Below are 16,404 nucleotides of genomic sequence, written 5' to 3' on the forward strand. Positions count from 1 at the left end.
AAGGTGTCGACAGTCTAAGGGCTCAGGGAAGACATCATTTTTGCCCATTACAGCCAGACCAGCTCACTTTCTCCTTCTGCTCCAGGCATAAACCATCAATACGTTGCTGTGGGAAGCAAGGATTCTCCTCCACACTGGGAGGAGCTAAGACTCTGTCATTTGCATACCATGGATGAAGTCTCCTGAGAGACCGACAAAAATTGCCAATGCTGACTATATTTCAAGTCATCATGGCGCGGTATTGGGAAAAGTTTTCAATTAGCAATAATCACGCCACGGTTATACCTCATGGGCTACGATATTGCCACTGCGCAAAGTTGGAGGAAGTTGGGCGACTAGGAATTCCCGCTTCCAAGGAAGAGCTCATTTAAGTTATGGTGAGATCCATTTGACCACTGGCCCTCCCGCACTGCTTCAAGGTGTCGACAGTCTAAGGGCTCAGGGAAGACATCATTTTTGCCCATTACAGCCAGACCAGCTCACTTTCTCCTTCTGCTCCAGGCATAAACCATCAATACGATGCTGTGGAAAGCAAGGATTCTCCTCCACACTGGGAGGAGCTAAGACTCTGTCATTTGCATGCCATGGATAAAGTCTCCTGAAAAACCGACAAAAATTGCCAATGCTGACTATATTTCAAGTCATCATGGCGGGGTATTGGGAAAAGTTTTCAATTAGCAATAATCACGCCTCGGTTATACCTCATGGGCTACGATATTGCCACTGCGCAAAGTTGGAGGAAGTTGGGCGACTAGGAATTCCCGCTTCCAAGGAAGAGCTCATTTAAGTTATGGTGAGATCTATTTGACCACTGGCCCTCCCGCACTGCTTCAAGGTGTCGACAGTCTAAGGGCTCAGGGAAGACATCATTTTTGCCCATTACAGCCAGACCAGCTCACTTTCTCCTTCTGCTCCAGGCATAAACCATCAATACGTTGCTGTGGGAAGCAAGGATTCTCCTCCACACTGGGAGGAGCTAAGACTCTGTCATTTGCATACCATGGATGAAGTCTCCTGAGAAACCAACAAAAATTGCCAATGCTGACTATATTTCAAGTCATCATGGCGGGGTATTGGGAAAAGTTTTCAATTAGCAATAATCACACCTCGGTTATACCTCATGGGCTACGATATTGCCACTGCGCAAAGTTGGAGGAAGTTGGGCGACTAGGAATTCCCGCTTCCAAGGAAGAGCTCATTTAAGTTATGGTGAGATCCATTTGACCACTGGCCCTCCCGCACTGCTTCAAGGTGTCGACAGTCTAAGGGCTCAGGGAAGACATCATTTTTGCCCATTACAGCCAGACCAGCTCACTTTCTCCTTATGCTCCAGGCATAAACCATCAATACGTTGCTGTGGGAAGCAAGGATTCTCCTCCACGCTGGGAGGAGCTAAGACTCTGTCATTTGCATACCATGGATGAAGTCTCCTGAGAGACCAACAAAAATTGCCAATGCTGACTATATTTCAAGTCATCATGGCGGGGTATTGGGAAAAGTTTTCAATTAGCAATAATCACGCCTCGGTTATACCTCATGGGCTACGATATTGCCACTGCGCAAAGTTGGAGGAAGTTGGGCGACTAGGAATTCCCGCTTCCAAGGAAGAGCTCATTTAAGTTATGGTGAGATCCATTTGACCACTGGCCTTCCCGCACTGCTTCAAGGTGTCGACAGTCTAAGGGCTCAGGGAAGACATCATTTTTGCCCATTACAGCCAGACCAGCTCACTTTCTCCTTCTGCTCCAGGCATAAACCATCAATACGTTGCTGTGGGAAGCAAGGATTCTCCTCCACACTGGGAGGAGCTAAGACTCTGTCATTTGCATACCATGGATGAAGTCTCCTGAGAGACCAACAAAAATTGCCAATGCTGACTATATTTCAAGTCATCATGGCGGGGTATTGGGAAAAGTTTTCAATTAGCAATAATCACGCCTCGGTTATCCCTCATGGGCTACGATATTGCCACTGCGCAAAGTTGGAGGAAGTTGGGCGACTAGGAATTCCCGCTTCCAAGGAAGAGCTCATTTAAGTTATGGTGAGATCCATTTGACCACTGGCCCTCCCGCACTGCTTCAAGGTGTCGACAGTCTAAGGGCTCAGGGAAGACATCATTTTTGCCCATTACAGCCAGACCAGCTCACTTTCTCCTTCTGCTCCAGGCATAAACCATCAATACGTTGCTGTGGGAAGCAAGGATTCTCCTCCACACTGGGAGGAGCTAAGACTCTGTCACTTGCATACCATGGATGAAGTCTCCTGAGAGACCAACAAAAATTGCCAATGCTGACTATATTTCAAGTCATCATGGCGGGGTATTGGGAAAAGTTTTCAATTAGCAATAATCACGCCTCGGTTATACCTCATGGGCTACGATATTGCCACTGCGCAAAGTTGGAGGAAGTTGGGCGACTAGGAATTCCCGCTTCCAAGGAAGAGCTCATTTAAGTTATGGTGAGATCCATTTGACCACTGGCCCTCCCGCACTGCTTCAAGGTGTCGACAGTTTAAGGGCTCAGGGAAAACATCATTTTTACTCATTACAGCCAGACCAGTTCACTTTCTCCTTCTGCTCCAGGCATAAACCATCAATACGTTGCTGTGGGAAGCAAGAATTCTCCTCCACACTGGGAGGAGCTAAGACTCTGTCATTTGCATACCATGGATGAAGTCTCCTGAGAGACCAACAAAAATTGCCAATGCTGACTATATTTCAAGTCATCATGGCGGGGTATTGGGAAAAGTTTTCAATTAGCAATAATCACGCCTCGGTTATACCTCATGGGCTACGATATTGCCACTGCGCAAAGTTGGAGGAAGTTGGGCGACTAGGAATTCCCGCTTCCAAGGAAGAGCTCATTTAAGTTATGGTGAGATCCATTTGACCACTGGCCCTCCCGCACTGCTTCAAGGTGTCGACAGTCTAAGGGCTCAGGGAAGACATCATTTTTGCCCATTACAGCCAGACCAGCTCACTTTCTCCTTCTGCTCCAGGCATAAACCATCAATACGTTGCTGTGGGAAGCAAAGATTCTCCTCCACACTGGGAGGAGCTAAGACTCTGTCATTTGCATACCATGGATGAAGTCTCCTGAGAGACAAACAAGAATTGCCAATGCTGACTATATTTCAAGTCATCATGGCAGGGCATTGGGAAAAGTTTTCAATTAGCAATAATCACGCCTCGGTTATACCTCATGGGCTACGATATTGCCACTGCGCAAAGTTGGAGGAAGTTGGGCGACTAGGAATTCCCGCTTCCAAGGAAGAGCTCATTTAAGTTATGGTGAGATCCATTTGAGCACTGGCCCTCCCGCACTGCTTCAAGGTGTCGACAGTCTAAGAGCTCAGGGAAGACATCATTTTTGCCCATTACAGCCTGACCAGCTCACTTTCTCCTTCTGCTCCAGGCATAAACCATCAATACGTTGCTGTGGGAAGCAAGGATTCTCCTCCACACTGGGAGGAGCTAAGACTCTGTCATTTGCATACCATGGATGAAGTCTCCTGAGAGACCAACAAAAATTGCCACTGCTGACTATATTTCAAGTCATCATGGCGGGGTAATGGGAAAAGTTTTCAATTAGCAATAATCACGCCTCGGTTATACCTCATGGGCTACGATATTGCCACTGCGCAAAGTTGGAGGAAGTTGGGCGACTAGGAATTCCCGCTTCCAAGGAAGAGCTCATTTAAGTTATGGTGAGATCCATTTGACCACTGGCCCTCCCGCACTGCTTCAAGGTGTCGACAGTCTAAGGGCTCAGGGAAGACATCATTTTTGCCCATTACAGCCAGACCAGCTCACTTTCTCCTTCTGCTCCAGGCATAAACCATCAATACGTTGCTGTGGGAAGCAAGGATTCTTCTCCACACTGGGAGGAGCTAAGACTCTGGCATTTGCATACCATGGATGAAGTCTCCTGAGAGACCAACAAAAATTGCCAATGCTGACTATATTTCAAGTCATCATGGCGGGGTATTGGGAAAAGTTTTCAATTAGCAATAATCACGCCTCGGTTATACCTCATGGGCTACGATATTGCCACTGCGCAAAGTTGGAGGAAGTTGGGCGACTAGGAATTCCCGCTTTCAAGGAAGAGCTCATTTAAGTTATGGTGAGATCCATTTGACCACTGGCCCTCCCGCACTGCTTCAAGGTGTCGACAGTCTAAGGGCTCAGGGAAGACATCATTTTTGCCCATTACAGCCAGACCAGCTCACTTTCTCCTTCTGCTCCAGGCATAAACCATCAATACGTTGCTGTGGGAAGCAAGGATTCTCCTCCACACTGGGAGAAGCTAAGACTCTGTCATTTGCATACCATGGATGAAGTCTCCTGAGAGACCGACAAAAATTGCCAATGCTGACTATATTTCAAGTCATCATGGCGGGGTATTGGGAAAAGTTTTCAATTAGCAATAATCACGCCTCGGTTATACCTCATGGGCTACGATATTGCCACTGCGCAAAGTTGGAGGAAGTCGGGCGACTAGGAATTCCCGCTTCCAAGGAAGAGCTCATTTAAGTTATGGTGAGATCCATTTGACCACTGGCCTTCCCGCACTGCTTCAAGGTGTCGACAGTCTAAGGGCTCAGGGAAGACATCATTTTTGCCCATTACAGCCAGACCAGCTCACTTTCTCCTTCTGCTCCAGGCATAAACCATCAATACGTTGCTGTGGGAAGCAAGGATTCTCCTCCACACTGGGAGGAGCTAAGACTCTGTCATTTGCATACCATGGATGAAGTCTCCTGAGAGACCGACAAAAATTGCCAATGCTGACTATATTTCAAGTCATCATGGCGGGGTATTGGGAAAAGTTTTCAATTAGCAATAATCACGCCTCGGTTATACCTCATGGGCTACGATATTGCCACTGCGCAAAGTTGGAGGAAGTTGGGCGACTAGGAATTCCCGCTTCCAAGGAAGAGCTCATTTAAGTTATGGTGAGATCCATTTGACCACTGGCCCTCCCGCACTGCTTCAAGGTGTCGACAGTCTAAGGGCTCAGGGAAGACATCATTTTTGCCCATTACAGCCAGACCAGCTCACTTTCTCCTTCTGCTCCAGGTATAAACCATCAATACGTTGCTGTGGGAAGCAAGGATTCGCCTCCACACTGGGAGGAGCTAAGACTCTGTCATTTGCATACCATGGATGAAGTCTCATAAATGACCGACAAAAATTGCCAATGCTGACTATATTTCAAGTCATCATGGCGGGGTATTGGGAAAAGTTTTCAATTAGCAATAATCACGCCTCGGTTATACCTCATGGGCTACGATATTGCCACTGCGCAAAGTTGGAGGAAGTTGGGCGACTAGGAATTCCCGCTTCCAAGGAAGAGCTCATTTAAGTTATGGTGAGATCCATTTGACCACTGGCCCTCCCGCACTGCTTCAAGGTGTCGACAGTCTAAGGGCTCAGGGAAGACATCATTTTTGCCCATTACAGCCAGACCAGCTCACTTTCTCCTTCTGCTCCAGGCATAAACCATCAATACGTTGCTGTGGGAAGCAAGGATTCTCCTCCACACTGGGAGGAGCTAAGACTCTGTCATTTGCATACCATGGATGAAGTCTCCTGAGAGACCGACAAAAATTGCCAATGCTGACTATATTTCAAGTCATCATGGCGCGGTATTGGGAAAAGTTTTCAATTAGCAATAATCACGCCACGGTTATACCTCATGGGCTACGATATTGCCACTGCGCAAAGTTGGAGGAAGTTGGGCGACTAGGAATTCCCGCTTCCAAGGAAGAGCTCATTTAAGTTATGGTGAGATCCATTTGACCACTGGCCCTCCCGCACTGCTTCAAGGTGTCGACAGTCTAAGGGCTCAGGGAAGACATCATTTTTGCCCATTACAGCCAGACCAGCTCACTTTCTCCTTCTGCTCCAGGCATAAACCATCAATACGATGCTGTGGAAAGCAAGGATTCTCCTCCACACTGGGAGGAGCTAAGACTCTGTCATTTGCATGCCATGGATAAAGTCTCCTGAAAAACCGACAAAAATTGCCAATGCTGACTATATTTCAAGTCATCATGGCGGGGTATTGGGAAAAGTTTTCAATTAGCAATAATCACGCCTCGGTTATACCTCATGGGCTACGATATTGCCACTGCGCAAAGTTGGAGGAAGTTGGGCGACTAGGAATTCCCGCTTCCAAGGAAGAGCTCATTTAAGTTATGGTGAGATCTATTTGACCACTGGCCCTCCCGCACTGCTTCAAGGTGTCGACAGTCTAAGGGCTCAGGGAAGACATCATTTTTGCCCATTACAGCCAGACCAGCTCACTTTCTCCTTCTGCTCCAGGCATAAACCATCAATACGTTGCTGTGGGAAGCAAGGATTCTCCTCCACACTGGGAGGAGCTAAGACTCTGTCATTTGCATACCATGGATGAAGTCTCCTGAGAAACCAACAAAAATTGCCAATGCTGACTATATTTCAAGTCATCATGGCGGGGTATTGGGAAAAGTTTTCAATTAGCAATAATCACACCTCGGTTATACCTCATGGGCTACGATATTGCCACTGCGCAAAGTTGGAGGAAGTTGGGCGACTAGGAATTCCCGCTTCCAAGGAAGAGCTCATTTAAGTTATGGTGAGATCCATTTGACCACTGGCCCTCCCGCACTGCTTCAAGGTGTCGACAGTCTAAGGGCTCAGGGAAGACATCATTTTTGCCCATTACAGCCAGACCAGCTCACTTTCTCCTTCTGCTCCAGGCATAAACCATCAATACGTTGCTGTGGGAAGCAAAGATTCTCCTCCACACTGGGAGGAGCTAAGACTCTGTCATTTGCATACCATGGATGAAGTCTCCTGAGAGACAAACAAGAATTGCCAATGCTGACTATATTTCAAGTCATCATGGCAGGGTATTGGGAAAAGTTTTCAATTAGCAATAATCACGCCTCGGTTATACCTCATGGGCTACGATATTGCCACTGCGCAAAGTTGGAGGAAGTTGGGCGACTAGGAATTCCCGCTTCCAAGGAAGAGCTCATTTAAGTTATGGTGAGATCCATTTGAGCACTGGCCCTCCCGCACTGCTTCAAGGTGTCGACAGTCTAAGAGCTCAGGGAAGACATCATTTTTGCCCATTACAGCCTGACCAGCTCACTTTCTCCTTCTGCTCCAGGCATAAACCATCAATACGTTGCTGTGGGAAGCAAGGATTCTCCTCCACACTGGGAGGAGCTAAGACTCTGTCATTTGCATACCATGGATGAAGTCTCCTGAGAGACCAACAAAAATTGCCACTGCTGACTATATTTCAAGTCATCATGGCGGGGTAATGGGAAAAGTTTTCAATTAGCAATAATCACGCCTCGGTTATACCTCATGGGCTACGATATTGCCACTGCGCAAAGTTGGAGGAAGTTGGGCGACTAGGAATTCCCGCTTCCAAGGAAGAGCTCATTTAAGTTATGGTGAGATCCATTTGACCACTGGCCCTCCCGCACTGCTTCAAGGTGTCGACAGTCTAAGGGCTCAGGGAAGACATCATTTTTGCCCATTACAGCCAGACCAGCTCACTTTCTCCTTCTGCTCCAGGCATAAACCATCAATACGTTGCTGTGGGAAGCAAGGATTCTTCTCCACACTGGGAGGAGCTAAGACTCTGGCATTTGCATACCATGGATGAAGTCTCCTGAGAGACCAACAAAAATTGCCAATGCTGACTATATTTCAAGTCATCATGGCGGGGTATTGGGAAAAGTTTTCAATTAGCAATAATCACGCCTCGGTTATACCTCATGGGCTACGATATTGCCACTGCGCAAAGTTGGAGGAAGTTGGGCGACTAGGAATTCCCGCTTCCAAGGAAGAGCTCATTTAAGTTATGGTGAGATCCATTTGACCACTGGCCCTCCCGCACTGCTTCAAGGTGTCGACAGTCTAAGGGCTCAGGGAAGACATCATTTTTGCCCATTACTGCCAGACCAGCTCACTTTCTCCTTCTGCTCCAGGCATAAACCATCAATACGTTGCTGTGGGAAGCAAGGATTCTCCTCCACACTGGGAGGAGCTAAGACTCTGTCATTTGCATACCATGGATGAAGTCTCCTGAGAGACCAACAAAAATTGCCAATGCTGACTATATTTCAAGTCATCATGGCGGGGTATTGGGAAAAGTTTTCAATTAGCAATAATCACGCCTCGGTTATACCTCATGGGCTACGATATTGCCACTGCGCAAAGTTGGAGGAAGTTGGGCGACTAGGAATTCCCGCTTCCAAGGAAGAGCTCATTTAAGTTATGGTGAGATCCATTTGACCACTGGCCCTCCCGCACTGCTTCAAGGTGTCGACAGTCTAAGGGCTCAGGGGAGACATCATTTTTGCCCATTACAGCCAGACCAGCTCACTTTCTCCTTCTGCTCCAGGCATGAACCATCAATACGTTGCTGTGGGAAGCAAGGATTCTCCTCCACACTGGGAGGAGCTAAGACTCTGTCATTTGCATACCATGGATGAAGTCTCCTGAGAGACAAACAAAAATTGCCAATGCTGACTATATTTCAAGTCATCATGGCAGGGTATTGGGAAAAGTTTTCAATTAGCAATAATCACGCCTCGGTTATACCTCATCGGCTACGATATTGCCACTGCGCAAAGTTGGAGGAAGTTGGGCGACTAGGAATTCCCGCTTCCAAGGAAGAGCTCATTTAAGTTATGGTGAGATCCATTTGACCACTGGCCCTCCCGCACTGCTTCAAGGTGTCGACAGTGTAAGGGTTCAGGGAAGACATCATTTTTGCCCATTACAGCCAGACCAGCTCACTTTCTCCTTCTGCTCCAGGCATAAACCATCAATACGTTGCTGTGGGAAGCAAGGATTCTTCTACACACTGGGAGGAGCTAAGACTCTGTCATTTGCATACCATGGATGAAGTCTCCTGAGAGACCAACAAAAATTGCCAATGCTGACTATATTTCAAGTCATCATGGCGGGGTATTGGGAAAAGTTTTCAATTAGCAATAATCACGCCTCGGTTATATCTCATGGGCTACGATACTGCCACTGCGCAAAGTTGGAGCAAGTTGGGCGACTAGGAATTCCCGCTTCCAAGGAAGAGCTCATTTAAGTTATGGTGAGATCCATTTGACCACTGGCCCTCCCGCACTGCTTCAAGGTGTCGACAGTCTAAGGGCTCAGGGAAGACATCATTTTTGCCCATTACAGCCAGACCAGCTCACTTTCTCCTTCTGCTCCAGGCATAAACCATCAATACGTTGCTGTGGGAAGCAAGGATTCTCCTCCACACTGGGAGGAGCTAAGACTCTGTCATTTGCATGCCATGGATGAAGTCTCCTGAGAGACCAACGAAAATTGCCAATGCTGACTATACAGGTCCTTCTCAAAAAATTAGCATATAGTGTTAAATTTCATTATTTACCATAATGTAATGATTACAATTAAACTTTCATATATTATAGATTCATTATCCACCAACTGAAATTTGTCAGGTCTTTTATTGTTTTAATACTGATGATTTTGGCATACAACTCCTGATAACCCAAAAAACCTGTCTCAATAAATTAGCATATCAAGAAAAGGTTCTCTAAACGACCTATTACCCTAATCTTCTGAATCAACTAATTAACTCTAAACACATGCAAAAGATACCTGAGGCTTTTATAAACTCCCTGCCTGGTTCATTACTCAAAACCCCCATCATGGGTAAGACTAGCGACCTGACAGATGTCAAGAAGGCCATCATTGACACCCTCAAGCAAGAGGGTAAGACCCAGAAAGAAATTTCTCAACAAATAGGCTGTTCCCAGAGTGCTGTATCAAGGCACCTCAATGGTAAGTCTGTTGGAAGGAAACAATGTGGCAGAAAACGCTGTACAACGAGAAGAGGAGACCGGACCCTGAGGAAGATTGTGGAGAAGGACCGATTCCAGACCTTGGGGAACCTGAGGAAGCAGTGGACTGAGTCTGGTGTGGAAACATCCAGAGCCACCGTGCACAGGCGTGTGCAGGAAATGGGCTACAGGTGCCGCATTCCCCAGGTAAAGCCACTTTTGAACCATAAACAGCGGCAGAGGCGCCTGACCTGGGCTACAGAGAAGCAGCACTGGACTGTTGCTAAGTGGTCCCAAGTACTTTTTTCTGATGAAAGCAAATATTGCATGTCATTCAGAAATCAAGGTGCCAGAGTCTGGAGGAAGACTGGGGAGAAGGAAATGCCAAAATGCCTGAAGTCCAGTGTCAAGTACCCACAGTCAGTGATGGTGTAGGGTGCCATGTCAGCTGCTGGTGTTGGTCCACTGTGTTTCATCAAGGGCAGGGTCAATGCAGCTAGCTATCAGGAGATTTTGGAGCACTTCATGCTTCCATCGGCTGAAATGCTTTATGGAGATGAAGATTTCATTTTTCAGCACGACCTGGCACCTGCTCACAGTGCCAAAACCACTGGTAAATGGTTTACTGACCATGGTATTACTGTGCTCAATTGGCCTGCCAACTCTCCTGACCTGAACCCCATAGAGAATCTGTGGGATATTGTGAAGAGAAAGTTGAGAGACTCAAGACCCAACACTCTGGATGAGCTTAAGGCCGCTATTGAAGCATCCTGGGCCTCCATAACATCTCAGCAGTGTCACAGGCTGATTGCCTCCATGCCACGCCGCATTGAAGCAGTCATTTCTGCAAAAGGATTCCCGACCAAGTATTGAGTGCATAACTGAACATTATTATTTGTTGGTTTTTTTGTTTGTTATTAAAAAACACTTTTATTTGATTGGATGGGTGAAATATGCTAATTTATTGAGACAGGTTTTTTGGGTTATCAGGAGTTGTATGCCAAAATCATCAGTATTAAAACAATAAAAGACCTGACAAATTTCAGTTGGTGGATAATGAATCTATAATATATGAAAGTTTAATTGTAATCATTACATTATGGTAAATAATGAAATTTAACACTATATGCTAATTTTTTGAGAAGGACCTGTATTTCAAGTCATCATGGCAGGGTATTGGGAAAAGTTTTCAATTAGCAATAATCACGCCTCGGTTATACCTCATGGGCTACGATATTGCCACTGCGCAAAGTTGGAGGAAGTTGGGCGACTAGGAATTCCCGCTTCCAAGGAAGAGCTCATTTAAGTTATGGTGAGATCCATTTGACCACTGGCCCTCCCGCACTGCTTCAAGGTGTCGACAGTCTAAAGGCCCCTTCACATTTAGCGACGCTGCAGCGATACCGACAACGATCCGGATCGCTGCAGCGTCGCTGTTTGGTCGCTGGAGAGCTGTCACACAGACCGCTCTCCAGCGACCAACGATGCCGGTAACCAGGGTTAACATCGGGTAACTAAGCGCAGGGCCGCGCTTAGTAACCCGATGTTTACCCTGGTTACCATGCTAAAAGTAAAAAAAAACAAACACTAGGTACTTACCTACAGCCGTCTGTCCTCCAGCGCTGCGCTCTGCTTCTCTGCTCTCCTCCTGTACTGGCTGGGAGCCGGAAAGCAGAGCGGTGACGTCACCGCTCTGCTTTCCGGCTCACAGCCAGTACAGGAGGAGTGCAGAGCGCAGCGCTGGAGGACAGACAGCGGTAGGTAAGTATGTAGTGTTTGTTTTTTTTACTTTTAGGATGGTAACCAGGGTAAACATCGGGTTACTAAGCGCGGCCCTGCGCTTAGTTACCCGATGTTTACCCTGGTTACCAGTGAAGACATCGCTGGATCGGTGTCACACACGCCGATCCAGCGATGTCTCCAGGGAGTCCAGCGACGAAATAAAGTTCTGGACGTTATTCAGCGACCAACGATCTACCAGCAGGGGCCTGATCGTTGGTCGCTGTCACACATAACGATTTCATTAACGATATCGTTGCTACGTCACAAATAGCAACGATATCGTTAACAATATCGTTATGTGTGAAGGTACCTTAAGGGCTCAGGGAAGACATCATTTTTGCCCATTACAGCCAGACCAGCTCACTTTCTCCTTCTGCTCCAGGCATAAACCTTCAATACGTTGCTGTGGGAAGCAAGGATTCTCCTCCACACTGGGAGGAGCTAAGACTCTGTCATTTGCATACCATGGATGAAGTCTCCTGAGAGACCAACAAAAATTGCCAATGCTGACTATATTTCAAGTCATCATGGCGGGGTATTGGGAAAAGTTTTCAATTAGCAATAATCACGCCTCGGTTATACCTCATGGGCTACGATATTGCCACTGCGCAAAGTTGGATGAAGTTGGGCGACTAGGAATTCCCGCTTCCAAGGAAGAGCTCATTTAAGTTATGGTGAGATCCATTTGACCACTGGCCCTCCCGCACTGCTTCAAGGTGTCGACAGTCTAAGGGCTCAGGGAAGACATCATTTTTGCCCATTACAGCCAGACCAGCTCACTTTCTCCTTCTGCTCCAGGCATAAACCATCAATACGTTGCTGTGGGAAGCAAGTATTCTCCTCCACACTGGGAGGAGCTAAGACTCTGTCATTTGCATACCATGGATGAAGTCTCCTGAGAGACCAACAAAAATTGCCAATGCTGACTATATTTCAAGTCATCATGGCAGGGTATTGGGAAAAGTTTTCAATTAGCAATAATCACGCCTCGGTTATACCTCATGGGCTACGATATTGCCACTGCGCAAAGTTGGAGAAAGTTGGGCGACTAGGAATTCCCGCTTCCAAGGAAGAGCTCATTTAAGTTATGGTGAGATCCATTTGACCACTGGCCCTCCCGCACTGCTTCAAGGTGTCGACAGTCTAAGGGCTCAGGGAAGACATCATTTTTGCCCATTACAGCCAGACCAGCTCACTTTCTCCTTCTGCTCCAGGCATAAACCATCAATACGTTGCTGTGTGGAAGCAAGGATTCTCCTCCACACTGGGAGGAGCTAAGACTCTGTCATTTGCATACCATGGATGAAGTCTCCTGAGAGACCAACAAAAATTGCCAATGCTGACTATATTTCAAGTCATCATGGCGGGGTATTGGGAAAAGTTTTCAATTAGCAATAATCACGCCTCGGTTATACCTCATGGGCTACGATATTGCCACTGCGCAAAGTTGGAGGAAGTTGGGCGACTAGGAATTCCCGCTTTCAAGGAAGAGCTCATTTAAGTTATGGTGAGATCCATTTGACCACTGGACCTCCCGCACTGCTTCAAGGTGTCGACAGTCTAAGGGCTCAGGGAAGACATCATTTTTGCCCATTACAGCCAGACCAGCTCACTTTCTCCTTCTGCTCCAGGCATAAACCATCAATACGTTGCTGTGGGAAGCAAGGATTCTCCTCCACACTGGGAGGAGCTAAGACTCTGTCATTTGCATACCATGGATGAAGTCTCCTGAGAGACCAACAAAAATTGCCAATGCTGACTATATTTCAAGTCATCATGGCGGGGTATTGGGAAAAGTTTTCAATTAGCAATAATCACGCCTCGGTTATACCTCATGGGCTACGATATTGCCACTGCGCAAAGTTGGAGGAACTTAGGCGACTAGGAATTCCCGCTTCCAAGGAAGAGCTCATTTAAGTTATGGTGAGATCCATTTGACCACTGGCCCTCCCGCACTGCTTCAAGGTGTCGACAGTCTAAGGGCTCAGGAAAGACATCATTTTTGCCCATTACAGCCAGACCAGATCACTTTCTCCTTCTGCTCCAGGCATAAACCATCAATACATTGCTGTGGGAAGCAAGGATTCTCCTCCACACTGGGAGGATCTAAGACTCTGTCATTTGCATACCATGGATGAAGTCTCCTGAGAGACCAACAAAAATTGCCAATGCTGACTATATTTCAAGTCATCATGGCGGGGTATTGGGAAAAGTTTTCAATTAGCAATAATCACGCCTCGGTTATACCTCATGGGCTACGATATTGCCACTGCGCAAAGTTGGAGGAAGTTGGGCGACTAGGAATTCCCGCTTCCAAGGAAGAGCTCATTTAAGTTATGGTGAGATCCATTTGACCACTGGCCCTCCCGCACTGCTTCAAGGTGTCGACAGTCTAAGGGCTCAGGGAAGACATCATTTTTGCCCATTACAGCCAGACCAGCTCACTTTCTCCTTCTGCTCCAGGCATAAACCATCAATACGTTGCTGTGGGAAGCAAGGATTCTCCTCCACACTGGGAGGAGCTAAGACTCTGTCATTTGCATACCATGGATGAAGTCTCCTGAGAGACCAACAAAAATTGCCAATGCTGACTATATTTCAAGTCATCATGGCGGGGTATTGGGAAAAGTTTTCAATTAGCAATAATCACGCCTCGGTTATACCTCATGGGCTACGATATTGCCACTGCGCAAAGTTGGAGGAAGTTGGGCGACTAGAAATTCCCGCTTCCAAGGAAGAGCTCATTTAAGTTATGGTGAGATCCATTTGACCACTGGCCCTCCCGCACTGCTTCAAGGTGTCGACAGTCTAAGGGCTCAGGGAAGACATCATTTTTGCCCATTACAGACAGACCAGTTCACTTTCTCCTTCTGCTCCAGGCATAAACCATCAATATGTTGCTGTGGGAAGCAAGGATTCTCCTCCACACTGGGAGAAGCTAAGACTCTGTCATTTGCATACCACGGATGAAGTCTCCTGAGAGACCAACAAAAATTGCCAATGCTGACTATATTTCAAGTCATCATGGCGGGGTATTGGGAAAAGTTTTCAATTAGCAATAATCACGCCTCGGTTATACCTCATGGGCTACGATATTGCCACTGCGCAAAGTTGGAGGAAGTTGGGCGACTAGGAATTCCCGCTTCCAAGGAAGAGCTCATTTAAGTTATGGTGAGATCCATTTGACCACTGGCCCTCCCGCACTGCTTCAAGGTGTCGACAGTCTAAGGGCTCAGGGAAGACATCATTTTTGCCCATTACAGCCAGACCAGCTCACTTTCTCCTTCCGCTCCAGGCATAAACCATCAATACGTTGCTGTGGGAAGCAAGGATTCTCCTCCACACTGGGAGTAGCTAAGACTCTGTCATTTGCATACCATGGATGAAGTCTACTGAGAGACCAACAAAAATTGCCAATGCTGACTATATTTCAAGTCATCATGGCGCGGTATTGGGAAAAGTTTTCAATTAGCAATAATCACGCCTCGGTTATACCTCATGGGCTACGATATTGCCACTGCGCAAAGTTGGAGGAAGTTGGGCGACTAGGAATTCCCGCTTCCAAGGAAGAGCTCATTTAAGTTATGGTGAGATCCATTTGACCACTGGCCCTCCCGCACTGCTTCAAGGTGTCGACAGTCTAAGGGCTCAGGGAAGACATCATTTTTGCCCATTACAGCCAGACCAGCTCACTTTCTCCTTCTGCTCCAGGCATAAACCATCAATACGTTGCTGTGGGAAGCAAGGATTCTCCTCCACACTGGGAGGAGCTAAGACTCTGTCATTTGCATACCATGGATGAAGTCTCCTGAGAGACCAACAAAAATTGCCAATGCTGACTATATTTCAAGTCATCATGGCGGGGTATTGGGAAAAGTTTTCAATTAGCAATAATCATGCCTCGGTTATACCTCATGGGCTACGATATTGCCACTGCGCAAAGTTGGAGGAAGTTGGGCGACTAGGAATTCCCGCTTCCAAGGAAGAGCTCATTTAAGTTATGGTGAGATCCATTTGACCACTGGCCCTCCCGCACTGCTTCAAGGTGTCGACAGTCTAAGGGCTCAGGGAAGACATCATTTTTGCCCATTACTGCCAGACCAGCTCACTTTCTCCTTCTGCTCCAGGCATAAACCATCAATACGTTGCTGTGGGAAGCAAGGATTCTCCTCCACACTGGGAGGAGCTAAGACTCTGTCATTTGCATACCATGGATGAAGTCTCCTGAGAGACCAACAAAAATTGCCAATGCTGACTATATTTCAAGTCATCATGGCGGGGTATTGGGAAAAGTTTTCAATTAGCAATAATCACGCCTCGGTTATACCTCATGGGCTACGATATTGCTACTGCGCAAAGTTGGAGGAAGTTGGGCGACTAGGAATTCCCGCTTCCAAGGAAGAGCTCATTTAAGTTATGGTGAGATCCATTTGACCACTGGCCCTCCCGCACTGCTTCAAGGTGTCGACAGTCTAAGGGCTCAGGGAAGACATCATTTTTGCCCATTACAGCCAGACCAGCTCACTTTCTCCTTCTGCTCCAGGCAAAAACCATCAATACGTTGCTGTGGGAAGCAAGGATTCTCCTCCACACTGGGAGGAGCTAAGACTCTGTCATTTGCATACCATGGATGAAGTCTCCTGAGAGACCAACAAAAATTGCCAATGCTGACTATATTTCAAGTCATCATGGCGGGGTATTGGGAAAAGTTTTCAATTAGCAATAATCACACCTCGGTTATACCTCATGGGCTACGATATTGCCACTGCGCAAAGTTGGAGGAAGTTGGGC

At 47.0% G+C, this 16,404-nt stretch overlaps 33 non-coding genes and 1 pseudogene across 33 annotated transcripts; all 34 read right to left on the bottom strand.

Moving 5' to 3' along the window:
* Positions 1-178: 178 nt before the first annotated feature.
* On the bottom strand, positions 179-319 carry LOC138677633 (U4 spliceosomal RNA). The gene has a single exon (XR_011321037.1). It is a non-coding gene; the product is annotated as a U4 spliceosomal RNA (small nuclear RNA).
* A 275-nt stretch (positions 320-594) lies between these two features.
* On the bottom strand, positions 595-735 carry LOC138677577 (U4 spliceosomal RNA). Its single transcript, XR_011320983.1, has one exon. It is a non-coding gene; the product is annotated as a U4 spliceosomal RNA (small nuclear RNA).
* A 275-nt stretch (positions 736-1,010) lies between these two features.
* On the bottom strand, positions 1,011-1,151 carry LOC138677622 (U4 spliceosomal RNA). Its single transcript, XR_011321026.1, has one exon. It is a non-coding gene; the product is annotated as a U4 spliceosomal RNA (small nuclear RNA).
* Positions 1,152-1,426: 275 nt separating this feature from the next.
* LOC138677854 (U4 spliceosomal RNA) lies at positions 1,427-1,567 on the bottom strand. The gene has a single exon (XR_011321246.1). It is a non-coding gene; the product is annotated as a U4 spliceosomal RNA (small nuclear RNA).
* A 275-nt stretch (positions 1,568-1,842) lies between these two features.
* Positions 1,843-1,983, bottom strand: LOC138677482 (U4 spliceosomal RNA). Its single transcript, XR_011320890.1, has one exon. It is a non-coding gene; the product is annotated as a U4 spliceosomal RNA (small nuclear RNA).
* A 275-nt stretch (positions 1,984-2,258) lies between these two features.
* Positions 2,259-2,399, bottom strand: LOC138677855 (U4 spliceosomal RNA). The gene has a single exon (XR_011321247.1). It is a non-coding gene; the product is annotated as a U4 spliceosomal RNA (small nuclear RNA).
* Positions 2,400-2,674: 275 nt separating this feature from the next.
* On the bottom strand, positions 2,675-2,815 carry LOC138677856 (U4 spliceosomal RNA). Its single transcript, XR_011321248.1, has one exon. It is a non-coding gene; the product is annotated as a U4 spliceosomal RNA (small nuclear RNA).
* A 275-nt stretch (positions 2,816-3,090) lies between these two features.
* Positions 3,091-3,231, bottom strand: LOC138677673 (U4 spliceosomal RNA). Its single transcript, XR_011321074.1, has one exon. It is a non-coding gene; the product is annotated as a U4 spliceosomal RNA (small nuclear RNA).
* Positions 3,232-3,506: 275 nt separating this feature from the next.
* Positions 3,507-3,647, bottom strand: LOC138677627 (U4 spliceosomal RNA). The gene has a single exon (XR_011321031.1). It is a non-coding gene; the product is annotated as a U4 spliceosomal RNA (small nuclear RNA).
* Positions 3,648-3,922: 275 nt separating this feature from the next.
* LOC138677857 (U4 spliceosomal RNA) lies at positions 3,923-4,063 on the bottom strand. Its single transcript, XR_011321249.1, has one exon. It is a non-coding gene; the product is annotated as a U4 spliceosomal RNA (small nuclear RNA).
* A 275-nt stretch (positions 4,064-4,338) lies between these two features.
* On the bottom strand, positions 4,339-4,479 carry LOC138677767 (U4 spliceosomal RNA). The gene has a single exon (XR_011321162.1). It is a non-coding gene; the product is annotated as a U4 spliceosomal RNA (small nuclear RNA).
* Positions 4,480-4,754: 275 nt separating this feature from the next.
* On the bottom strand, positions 4,755-4,895 carry LOC138677768 (U4 spliceosomal RNA). The gene has a single exon (XR_011321163.1). It is a non-coding gene; the product is annotated as a U4 spliceosomal RNA (small nuclear RNA).
* Positions 4,896-5,172: 277 nt separating this feature from the next.
* On the bottom strand, positions 5,173-5,311 carry LOC138677583 (U4 spliceosomal RNA). Its single transcript, XR_011320989.1, has one exon. It is a non-coding gene; the product is annotated as a U4 spliceosomal RNA (small nuclear RNA).
* A 275-nt stretch (positions 5,312-5,586) lies between these two features.
* Positions 5,587-5,727, bottom strand: LOC138677634 (U4 spliceosomal RNA). The gene has a single exon (XR_011321038.1). It is a non-coding gene; the product is annotated as a U4 spliceosomal RNA (small nuclear RNA).
* A 275-nt stretch (positions 5,728-6,002) lies between these two features.
* On the bottom strand, positions 6,003-6,143 carry LOC138677578 (U4 spliceosomal RNA). The gene has a single exon (XR_011320984.1). It is a non-coding gene; the product is annotated as a U4 spliceosomal RNA (small nuclear RNA).
* A 275-nt stretch (positions 6,144-6,418) lies between these two features.
* LOC138677623 (U4 spliceosomal RNA) lies at positions 6,419-6,559 on the bottom strand. Its single transcript, XR_011321027.1, has one exon. It is a non-coding gene; the product is annotated as a U4 spliceosomal RNA (small nuclear RNA).
* Positions 6,560-6,834: 275 nt separating this feature from the next.
* On the bottom strand, positions 6,835-6,975 carry LOC138677657 (U4 spliceosomal RNA). Its single transcript, XR_011321059.1, has one exon. It is a non-coding gene; the product is annotated as a U4 spliceosomal RNA (small nuclear RNA).
* A 275-nt stretch (positions 6,976-7,250) lies between these two features.
* On the bottom strand, positions 7,251-7,391 carry LOC138677628 (U4 spliceosomal RNA). Its single transcript, XR_011321032.1, has one exon. It is a non-coding gene; the product is annotated as a U4 spliceosomal RNA (small nuclear RNA).
* A 275-nt stretch (positions 7,392-7,666) lies between these two features.
* On the bottom strand, positions 7,667-7,807 carry LOC138677858 (U4 spliceosomal RNA). The gene has a single exon (XR_011321250.1). It is a non-coding gene; the product is annotated as a U4 spliceosomal RNA (small nuclear RNA).
* A 275-nt stretch (positions 7,808-8,082) lies between these two features.
* On the bottom strand, positions 8,083-8,223 carry LOC138677859 (U4 spliceosomal RNA). Its single transcript, XR_011321251.1, has one exon. It is a non-coding gene; the product is annotated as a U4 spliceosomal RNA (small nuclear RNA).
* A 275-nt stretch (positions 8,224-8,498) lies between these two features.
* Positions 8,499-8,639, bottom strand: LOC138677484 (U4 spliceosomal RNA). The gene has a single exon (XR_011320892.1). It is a non-coding gene; the product is annotated as a U4 spliceosomal RNA (small nuclear RNA).
* Positions 8,640-8,914: 275 nt separating this feature from the next.
* On the bottom strand, positions 8,915-9,055 carry LOC138677664 (U4 spliceosomal RNA). Its single transcript, XR_011321066.1, has one exon. It is a non-coding gene; the product is annotated as a U4 spliceosomal RNA (small nuclear RNA).
* A 1,869-nt stretch (positions 9,056-10,924) lies between these two features.
* LOC138677723 (U4 spliceosomal RNA) lies at positions 10,925-11,085 on the bottom strand (annotated as a pseudogene).
* Positions 11,086-12,088: 1,003 nt separating this feature from the next.
* Positions 12,089-12,229, bottom strand: LOC138677860 (U4 spliceosomal RNA). Its single transcript, XR_011321252.1, has one exon. It is a non-coding gene; the product is annotated as a U4 spliceosomal RNA (small nuclear RNA).
* Positions 12,230-12,504: 275 nt separating this feature from the next.
* On the bottom strand, positions 12,505-12,645 carry LOC138677496 (U4 spliceosomal RNA). Its single transcript, XR_011320903.1, has one exon. It is a non-coding gene; the product is annotated as a U4 spliceosomal RNA (small nuclear RNA).
* Positions 12,646-12,921: 276 nt separating this feature from the next.
* Positions 12,922-13,062, bottom strand: LOC138677861 (U4 spliceosomal RNA). The gene has a single exon (XR_011321253.1). It is a non-coding gene; the product is annotated as a U4 spliceosomal RNA (small nuclear RNA).
* Positions 13,063-13,337: 275 nt separating this feature from the next.
* LOC138677862 (U4 spliceosomal RNA) lies at positions 13,338-13,478 on the bottom strand. Its single transcript, XR_011321254.1, has one exon. It is a non-coding gene; the product is annotated as a U4 spliceosomal RNA (small nuclear RNA).
* Positions 13,479-13,753: 275 nt separating this feature from the next.
* LOC138677863 (U4 spliceosomal RNA) lies at positions 13,754-13,894 on the bottom strand. Its single transcript, XR_011321255.1, has one exon. It is a non-coding gene; the product is annotated as a U4 spliceosomal RNA (small nuclear RNA).
* A 275-nt stretch (positions 13,895-14,169) lies between these two features.
* LOC138677864 (U4 spliceosomal RNA) lies at positions 14,170-14,310 on the bottom strand. The gene has a single exon (XR_011321256.1). It is a non-coding gene; the product is annotated as a U4 spliceosomal RNA (small nuclear RNA).
* A 275-nt stretch (positions 14,311-14,585) lies between these two features.
* Positions 14,586-14,726, bottom strand: LOC138677865 (U4 spliceosomal RNA). The gene has a single exon (XR_011321257.1). It is a non-coding gene; the product is annotated as a U4 spliceosomal RNA (small nuclear RNA).
* Positions 14,727-15,001: 275 nt separating this feature from the next.
* Positions 15,002-15,142, bottom strand: LOC138677601 (U4 spliceosomal RNA). Its single transcript, XR_011321006.1, has one exon. It is a non-coding gene; the product is annotated as a U4 spliceosomal RNA (small nuclear RNA).
* Positions 15,143-15,417: 275 nt separating this feature from the next.
* LOC138677542 (U4 spliceosomal RNA) lies at positions 15,418-15,558 on the bottom strand. Its single transcript, XR_011320948.1, has one exon. It is a non-coding gene; the product is annotated as a U4 spliceosomal RNA (small nuclear RNA).
* Positions 15,559-15,833: 275 nt separating this feature from the next.
* On the bottom strand, positions 15,834-15,974 carry LOC138677565 (U4 spliceosomal RNA). The gene has a single exon (XR_011320971.1). It is a non-coding gene; the product is annotated as a U4 spliceosomal RNA (small nuclear RNA).
* A 275-nt stretch (positions 15,975-16,249) lies between these two features.
* Positions 16,250-16,390, bottom strand: LOC138677490 (U4 spliceosomal RNA). The gene has a single exon (XR_011320897.1). It is a non-coding gene; the product is annotated as a U4 spliceosomal RNA (small nuclear RNA).
* Between the last annotated feature and the right edge of the window lie 14 nt (positions 16,391-16,404).

This window comes from Ranitomeya imitator, chromosome 4 (assembly GCF_032444005.1).
Source record: "Ranitomeya imitator isolate aRanImi1 chromosome 4, aRanImi1.pri, whole genome shotgun sequence".
NCBI lineage: Eukaryota > Metazoa > Chordata > Amphibia > Anura > Dendrobatidae > Ranitomeya > Ranitomeya imitator.